General features: G+C 40.4%; 1 long non-coding RNA gene across 2 annotated transcripts; it reads right to left on the bottom strand.

The window, feature by feature from the left end:
• Positions 1–6,364: 6,364 nt before the first annotated feature.
• On the bottom strand, positions 6,365–8,661 carry LOC113161726. Of its 2 annotated transcripts, none has more exons than XR_003298775.1 (3): positions 8,584–8,661; positions 8,368–8,471; positions 6,365–6,492 (listed from the first exon to the last, which is right to left on the bottom strand). It is a non-coding gene; the product is annotated as an uncharacterized LOC113161726 (long non-coding RNA). The 2 variants fall into 2 exon arrangements; XR_003298774.1 differs by lacking the exon at positions 6,365–6,492 and adding an exon at positions 6,656–7,116.
• Between the last annotated feature and the right edge of the window lie 272 nt (positions 8,662–8,933).

Here is an 8,933-nt window from a genome sequence, read left to right as displayed (position 1 = left end):
AGTTTCTTCATTCTTTAGCTTCCACCACTTGGTCTTCTTCTCTGTCTTCCCTCTCTTCTTCTTCCTGACCTCCAGAGTCATCTTACACGCCACCATGCGGTGCTGTCTGGCTACACTCTCTCCTACCACCACTTTGCAATTACTAACCTCTCTCAAATGACCTCGTCTACAAAGGATGTAGTCCACCTGCGTACTCCTACCTCCACTTGTGTATGTCACTATGTTCCTCTCTCTTCTGGAAGTAAGTGTTGACTACAGCCATTTCCATCCTCTTAGCAAAGTTCACCACCATCTGTCCTTCCAGATTCCTTTCCTTTACACCAAACCTGCCCATCACCTCCTCATCACCTCTGTTGCCCTCACCAACATGCCCATTGAAGTCTGCTCCAACAACTAGTCTCTCTCCTCTGGAGATACTCTCTATGACCTCATCAAACTCACTCCAGAATCTCTCCTTCTCTTCTAACTCACAGCCAACCTGTGAAGCATACCCACTGACTACGTTCACCATCACCCCTTCAATTTCTAGCTTTAGCCTCATCACCCTGTCTGAGACTCTTTTCACCTCTAGAACATTGTTCACAAACTCCCCCTTCAGGATCACTCCTAACCCGTTTCTCTTTCTATCCACACCATGGTAGAACAGTTTGTATCCTCCTCCGATACTACGTGCCTTGCTGCCCTTCCACCTTGTCTCCTGCACACACAGAACATCTACCTTCCTTCTCTCCATCATGTCTGCCAGCTCTCTGCCTTTCCCTGTCATTGTGCCAACGTTAAGCTCCTGCCTTTTCCCTTCTCTCTCAGACTACGAACCCTTCTGCCTCCCCTCTTTCTTCGACCAACAGTAGTCAAATTTCCCCCGGTACCCTGTAGGTTAACAGACTCGGTGGCGGTCGTTGTTAACCCGGGCCTCGACCGATCCAGTATGATATTCTTATTGATGATTCGCATGGTGGCAATTTTTATGCCGGATGCCCTTCCTGACGCAACCCTCTCTATTTATCTAGGCTTGGGACCGGCACAGAAGTCACTGGCTTGCAACCCCTGTTTCTGCTGCTACCACAGAATCCATGATCCTGCTGCTGTGTATTACTTGATCTGACCGCTTCTGTTTTCATTTATGGTTCGCAAATCATCAGCAAACAGACACTAACAGACTAAACAAACTGATTAGGAGGGCTGGCTCTGTTCTGGGGGTGGAGCTGGACTCTTTACATGTTGTGGCTGAAAGGAGGATGCTGTCCAAACTCCTCTTAATCTTGGACAACCCTTCCCACCCACTGCACAGTGTGTTGGTTGGACAGAGGAGCACATTCAGCCAAATATTTATTAACATTAAATGTTCCACAGAGCGCCACAGGAGATCCTTTCTACCTGTGGCAATCAATCTGTACAATTCCTCCCCCCTCTGTAAGGGGCGGGAAGTGATACTGTCATAAACTTGCTGTGAATATATTGACCCAATTTCATTTATCTATTTACGTATTCTGTATATATATTGAGTTTTTCGGTATTGATGTTATTGTGTATTTCTGTTTGTGTACTTATGTTGGTGTTGGATCTTTCCTGGTTGTGGTTCATTTTCTTTCTGTCTGTTTTGAGAACAATGGTAATGAGGCAAAACAATTTTTCTCTGGGATTAATAAAGTTTTTTGAATCTTGAATCAAAACCGACCATTTTAGAGATGGTTTGTTTGAACATAAACCTGCTTCTCATTATAATCTATACATAAACTCCACCATTACAGTGGCCCAGTCAAAGTCCAGACCTCAATCCAATGGAAATGCTGTAGAATAGAAAACTGAAAATAGTTCAATTACTTTTCTTTGTAACTGTCTCTGCAGAAGTTTTAAAATCACATTTTTGTATTAGTGGACATGCACAAGAAAACCAAACTCTAATCCCTCTGTTCCTCACAGAAGATAAATAATAATCCAGACGTTTGCATGAACCAAGTCTTATTACAGTGTCTCTATTTGAGCCTGTTTGCATGTGAATCTTACCTGAGAGTGCAGGTCCAACTATGTTCTTCTCCACAACACAACATGCATCTTTATTTCATAAATATATTTTGGTCTGTTCATCTCCCTTTTCCACTTGCTGTGACCACCTGATGTTTCCTCGACGTTGGCATAAATATCAATTGCATCCATGATGTTGATGTTCATCTGTACTGTCAGATCTTTTTGCGCTTTCTGTCTGACCCTCTGTGATTGAATAAAGTCGTTGTCATAAAGAAGAATATTCACACATGACTGTTAACAGGAAAATGGGCGTTGGATGAAGATGAGATCACTGCCAACCTTTGTGTTGGTTGAAGCACAAGGTTGCTCTAAATATACTGTATCTACTGAACATTATGTGTTTATTATATGACAACAAATGTCCTGAAGGGAAGTAGGCTACTTATTATTAAGCCAAACCAATAACTCTATTAGAGTGTAGCCTGTATCATCCAGTGGACCCCCACTGGCTGTGGCCACAGAGAGTGGGTTCATCCTCAGCTGTGGCTTCTGAGCAGCAAGTATCACTGTAACTCAGAGAGATAGATGCAGTTTGTTAATGGAGGATTTAGCTGCTGAGGTTGATAGAAACTATAGCTGAGATTACAGCTGATTGTCCACATTAGGTCATTAGGGTTAAAAACTATATGAATCACTCTGTAGACCTGTAGCCAGAGAGGTGGTGTACAGTAACCTGTACAGTACATCACCTTTCATCTGGGGTCACTAGGAATTGGCTCCAGTGTACGACAGTGTACATTCAATGTAGCTGCAGATGATCTGCCACTCCGGCTATCGAGTAATTCATATAGTGTTTAACCATCATGAACTGTTTACTCATCCAGTAATAGGTTCAGTTAACTGATTGTATCCATCTTGCTACAGTGCTGTTATATGTCCAGTCTTGTTAGTTAATACACTGTTATGGTAAAGTATACTGTCGGTAACGGGGTGCAAGACTACAGGAGAAATACTGGCTTCCAAAGCAAATTTTGTAATTTGGAAAAAGCTTTCAAACTCTGTTGAGTGTAGCAGAGCACATCTTTTAGTAATGTAGGTGTTGACTATTTGGGCTGGTTTATTCTTTACTTGTCTCATAGTTAGACCTTTCTTCAGATGACCCCAACGACCTTGAGCCTCTTACTCCAAATCATTTGTTGTTGATGAAGAAACAACCTCTTTTACCTGCAGAACCTGTTCCAAAGGGCAGATTTTTATGAAGGAGATGAAGCAGACACAATACTAGCTGACTTGTTTTAAAAGCAATGGACAGGGGGGTTACCTTCTTCTTCTCCAAGAGCGTCAAAAGTGGTTTTGTAGGAGAAAGAGCAACTTCAGTATGAAAGAAGATAGGAGACATTAGACAGGACAAGGGTTCATAGATAGGACATGGGTAGGAAGGAGTTCGGGGTCATAAGGTCACGAGTAAAGAAACACAGACTTGTAGTGGGAATTTATGGTATAAACATTTAGCCTATATGTAGAAGAATGAAGAAGAATTTATGTCTTTAGTGCCTTAGGAATGTTATGTGGAGGGAGACCTGAGAAGTATAAGTATGAGGGTTAGAGAGAGGTAGAGCAGAAGACATTTACATGATTGTGGTGTTTTCTCCATGCCGGCATGTACGCATTAAACTGAGATGGTTCATCACACTGACTCCTTCTTTGAAGTCTACTAAGATTGAGCAATATATAGAGGAAGAGGAAAATTTTCTACTACATGTTGGAGGTTCCACCGAGATGGACATGCTGCTGATCGACGCCTGAGTCCAGACTGAAGGTTACTACGGGCCCAGGGAAAGTTCCGCTCCGACAAACGGAGGACTGGATTCCCACCTGACGTTGGGACAGGCGGCGGACAGCAGATGTTTCATCCAAACTGAGTGAGTACAGCGTTATGAACCATTTCTTTTAATAGTGATTACCTAGGTTAGGCAAGTCATAAATCCTGTGTGGTCCGATTGCTGATATTTATGTGTTGAAATGGTCGATAAATCCTGTGTGGTACGACAGATAGGCCTATTACTGTGTGGAAACTAATAATGTAAATCCTTTGTGGTCTTGATTGAGGGATATTCTTGGGATCCTGTGTGGAAAGAATATCGTTTTGGTTCATAGTAGATCCAGTGGGGTCCGAACTGAGTTTTGTAAGAAAAAGGAAAAAGTAAAGAAAAAAGGAGACTATATACGTATGTTTTATAGGGATATAAACGTGTGTACTATTAAATTAAAAAATAATAAATCTTAAAGTATAGAACCCTGAATAAGAAGTCTGACATATAGCTTTATAATATCATTGGCGTGTTTCTTTGGGTGAAAAATGGGGTATTGGTCTATTCCCATGGTATTGGGTTACATTTTTAGCTGACCACATTGATAATATTACATATTCGATGTCAGCTTTTGCAAATGAACCATAAAAGCATTCCATTATTTGGCTGCTAATGATAAATCACACAGATTAACATTACTAAAGCACGAGATGGCCCTTGACTACCTCTTAGCTAAAACTGGGGGTATCTGCCTAACCTTAAACTTAACAGGAGAGGCATGTGTGACTCTCATTCCTGATAACTCTGATAATATCACTAGTGTAATCACAGCACTAGGAAAGATCCGAGATGCTTTTGGTCCTTCTGAATCTGCAGGTTTTAGTTTTCAACAAATGGCTCATAGACAATTTTGGTCCTTGGGTTGCTGGAATTGTGCAACTATTAATTCCTGTTGTTGTTGTGTTTGGACTTATGATATGTTTTTGTACTGTTCACTCACTTGCATGCGAGCTCTTATATATAAATGGATAGGAGGAATCCTTGGTCAAGAGCAAACATCACTCTATGTAAAAGTACCAACCAACTCCACAGATACTAATGCCTTAAACATCAATGCTGTGTCTGAATGGGCCCCGGAAAACCCATTTAGTGAAAGTGACATAGAGGAATGAATGCTAAGTTTTTATTTTTATTTTGGGTTTATATTATTCTGATCATTATATTGTATCACTTTATTTGTGTTCCTTTATATTTTTGTTCATTCTTATTTCATTATAGCTGTATGGTTACTTGCATGTGTTTAGGTGGAAGTTGCTCTTTGTGTTGACACTTTGTGTCAAAGGGAGGAAATGTAGGAGAAAAGAGCAACTTCAGTATGAAAGAAGATAGGAGACATTAGACAGGACAAGGGTTCATAGATAGGACATGGGTAGGAAAGGAGTTCGGGGTCATAAGGTCACGAGTAAAGAAACACAGACTTGTAGTGGGAATTTATGGTGTAAACATTTAGCCTATATGTAGAAGAATTTATGTCTTTAGTGCCTTAGGACTGTTATGTGGAGGGAGACCTGAGAAGTATAAGTATGAGGGTTAGAGAGAGGTAGAGCAGAAGACATTTACATGATTGTGGTGTTTTCTCGCATTAAACTGAGATGGTTCATCACACTGAGTCCTTCTTTGAAGTCTACTAAGATTGAGCAATATATAGAGGAAGAGGAAAATTTTCTACTACAGTTTACAGCTAAAGGAGATGTTGTACTTGTGTGTGACTCTGTACCCTGCAATTCATGACAAGGACTAACACACTAGACCTATAGAGCTTTGTTTGCTGTAGAAAGCAATTAATTTAATGCATTAATGTGTAAGTCAAAATTGAATAATTGTTGTTTGCTCCATATTCAATCATAGGGCTGGGAATGTAAGACCCAGGTGTCATCATAACATACTTTTACGTTTGCTGTGAATACTGTAAATTAAATAAGGATTTATCATTTGGTTTGGTATGATTCCAGAACAGGATGACAAGCATTCTTATTTAAGGTTGAAGTGCACGTCCCAGTGTTGTAATTAATTACATAAAGCAAAGCATTGTCTTAAAATATGAATGAATCAGTGAGTAATTTCTTCTCTTTGAGAAGGATACACAGTTGATTTTTATTGAATATAAACAAGCTGATCCCAGCTGTCACAGGGGGAAAACCGGTACAAACCTGTAGCTGCATATCTCAGATCTGGTCTGTCCTGCAGATACCCTAATTAGACTGGAGTTATGTCTGCTGATCAGACATAAGTAAGTCCAGTCTGTTGATGAATAAGTTAATACACCGTCATTGCAGTAACACAACAATGGATAAATTAGGGGAGAACAAAGCCATAATAAAATGTTACAGGATGCATTTATTTTTAATCAGTCCTTTCAGATTTTACATAAACCAAATCCCATCTATAATTAGCTGTACTGTGGTCTTTAATGTGCCACTATCTTTCTACAGTAGCTTTAGTATTGTGTGTTTTGTGTTGCAAGTTTTAGCTGAAACTGGGAAATCTTTCAATATTGTATGGTGTATTTAGATTAGTTTTGAGGGTTATTTCACAGATCCAGTATTTACGAATGTTGCATGATGCATCATTCCAGCTGTTTTGTGAATCATAATGTCTTATTTCTGCACAGTCTTCATCTCCTTCGTTGTTTGGCTCGGATTCTGCCCAGAAGCTGAAACCAAAAAACAGAAAATATATAAGAAATGCCTGCTCAACAAATATACATACAGCAAAGACCATGTAAATCAAATCACAGTCATAATGATGAGTGATTTATTAAAGAGATCAAATGAGTAGTGCTGGGCATTCTTATCGTGGTTAAGGTGGTCACTACAAGACACTACGAGTACCTGGTTATGCCTTTCAGACTTAACAATGCACCAACGATATTTCAAAACCTGATCAATGACGTATGAGGAGATCGATCAATTCGTCTTTGTGTAGGACATTATGCTGATCTTTCTAAGTCTAAGAGGTGTTCAACATGTGTGCAGTGTACTGCAGACACTCCTCCAGAACCAACTTTATCATTTGTGTCTTCTCTTTCCCGTAGTTGTGCTTCTTCCTCGCTGTCTCCTGCTCTCTTTTCTGCAGGTATCGTTGGCCTTGGAGCTGTATATCTCCAGTATTTATTTGCCCTCCATTTCACCTGCCCAATGTTCCTGTTCGGATTGTGGATTTTGGATTGCGTATCTCTCTTACTGACACTGTCACCAGCAGTTTCTGCTTCAGCTGCCTCTCACTGCTCCAGCAACCCTGCTCACACCAGCTCCACCCCACACCCAGATTCTGTTCTCTGTTTTGTGACAAAACATATGGTCAAACAACCATACAGTTCAAATCACCAACACTCTTGATTGTGCACGAGATGCAGAATGTCGTTTTAAAGACAAAAGCGAAATAAAAAATGTTCAAACATTTATTGTGGAAGCGAGTGAAGCCACAGTGTATGTTGCGAACGGCACTAATAAATGTCCTAGGTATGTAGGGATGAGAGGCAGAAGTGGAGGAAGAGGACAAGGTAGAGGTAGATATCAAACCGGAGAGGATGGAGTATGTTACGTATATGAGAAAAGGGACCATTGGGCAATGGTACCCAACGGCACCCATTTGTTTCATAATATTGACCATAACCATGACCTATCATCCTTGTGATGCCCAACATCTGGTATTAAAGACAAACAGAGTGGCACCTGGTGAAGTATTGAGAACTGATGAAGAGATTATAATAACAGAAAGAAAAAATGCCAACGTCTCAGTTGAAATAAACTTATGTGAAATAGTGACCTGCACTTACAAGAAGATTAATTTTGCTCCTAACATACCTGGTCCTCTGTGTCTGCATGGGAAATATCTATTATGGAATACTGATTCAAAGTACCCTTTGGCTGTGGCCAAAGTAGCATATCCATAATGCGTGGAAAAGTATGTGCAAAAGGGAATTTTAAGGACTACCACCCCTTAATTGCAACAGTAACTGGACTGGAAAGTTATTGATAAAACTAAAAAAATAAAGATGCCATCACTCAGATCACCATCACAGGGAGATTGGCAAAGGAAGCTCAAAATTAAACTGGTGTCATCGGTCACAGACACACTTTCCCTAACTAATAAATAAATCATAAATCCAGTGGACGGCCGGGTCACCTATCTAACCATTCTCACTGTATGGAAATCTGTCTGCCTCTTGGTTCATAAATCACATGTTTGCGAGGACAGACCTCTGGTGGCTGTGTGGAGACATGAAACTGAGGGGAAAGCTACCACCTGATTGGCCGGTCAAGCTGCACCCTTGTACAGATAATTATGCCTTTCTATATATTTCCTACAGATGATTTCAGTAAGCTAGGAGACAAGCTAAAGGAAGCCTGCCACCAGCATCAACGTACAAAACGGTCCATTGACTATAGAAGATCCCAATAACCTGTGGTTGCTGTTGTATCCCATACATCAGGGGACTGATGCAGAGACAGATCGATACCACCTTAACGAAAACAATGTATCAACAAATGGAGAATGGAAGTCAATAGAAAATGATTATGTGAACCTTGGGGTTGTCAGCACAGTCCCATCCACCCATCTCCATTTCCCCTCTGTCTGTTTGTCAGTCAGTCCAATCCAGGTGCGCTTTTTCCATCCTCGTATGAAGTCCTTGTTAACAGAAGGAAACAGAGTCATCAACATGAAGACAAAGTTAAAGGTACATGCTGTTGTCCACGTCTGTAGAATTATTAATGACGTGTTGTTCTCTGTGGACACACACCTGCTCTCCACTGCTGTTGATAATCACCAGGTCTGTACCTTTCTGCCGGCAGTCATTTCTGCTTTCTTGCCAGGATTCTCACTTGAAGACATGTAATAGAAGCTACCACTGAAATACCTCAGTTCTTGGGACTGTAGACCTGTTTCAAAGAAAAGTTAAATTGCAACAATCACGCTATCGATCACATGGGCACATGTTACAAACACCTGTTTAAATTTTTTGATTTGAAGTTTTCTAAAATATGTTTAGACTTTCAGTTTGATAATAAGTTGCTGAAATAGTCTCACTAGATTAAACTCACTTTCTCAGACAAGGCGATTGAAACTAAGGAAGAATTAAAATGTTTATAA

The sequence above is a fragment of the Anabas testudineus genome, chromosome 1 (assembly GCF_900324465.2).
Source record: "Anabas testudineus chromosome 1, fAnaTes1.2, whole genome shotgun sequence".
NCBI classification, from domain to species: Eukaryota; Metazoa; Chordata; class Actinopteri; order Anabantiformes; family Anabantidae; genus Anabas; species Anabas testudineus.
The sequence above is the reverse complement of the archived record's forward strand: the minus strand, read 5'-3'. Positions and strand labels throughout refer to the sequence as shown.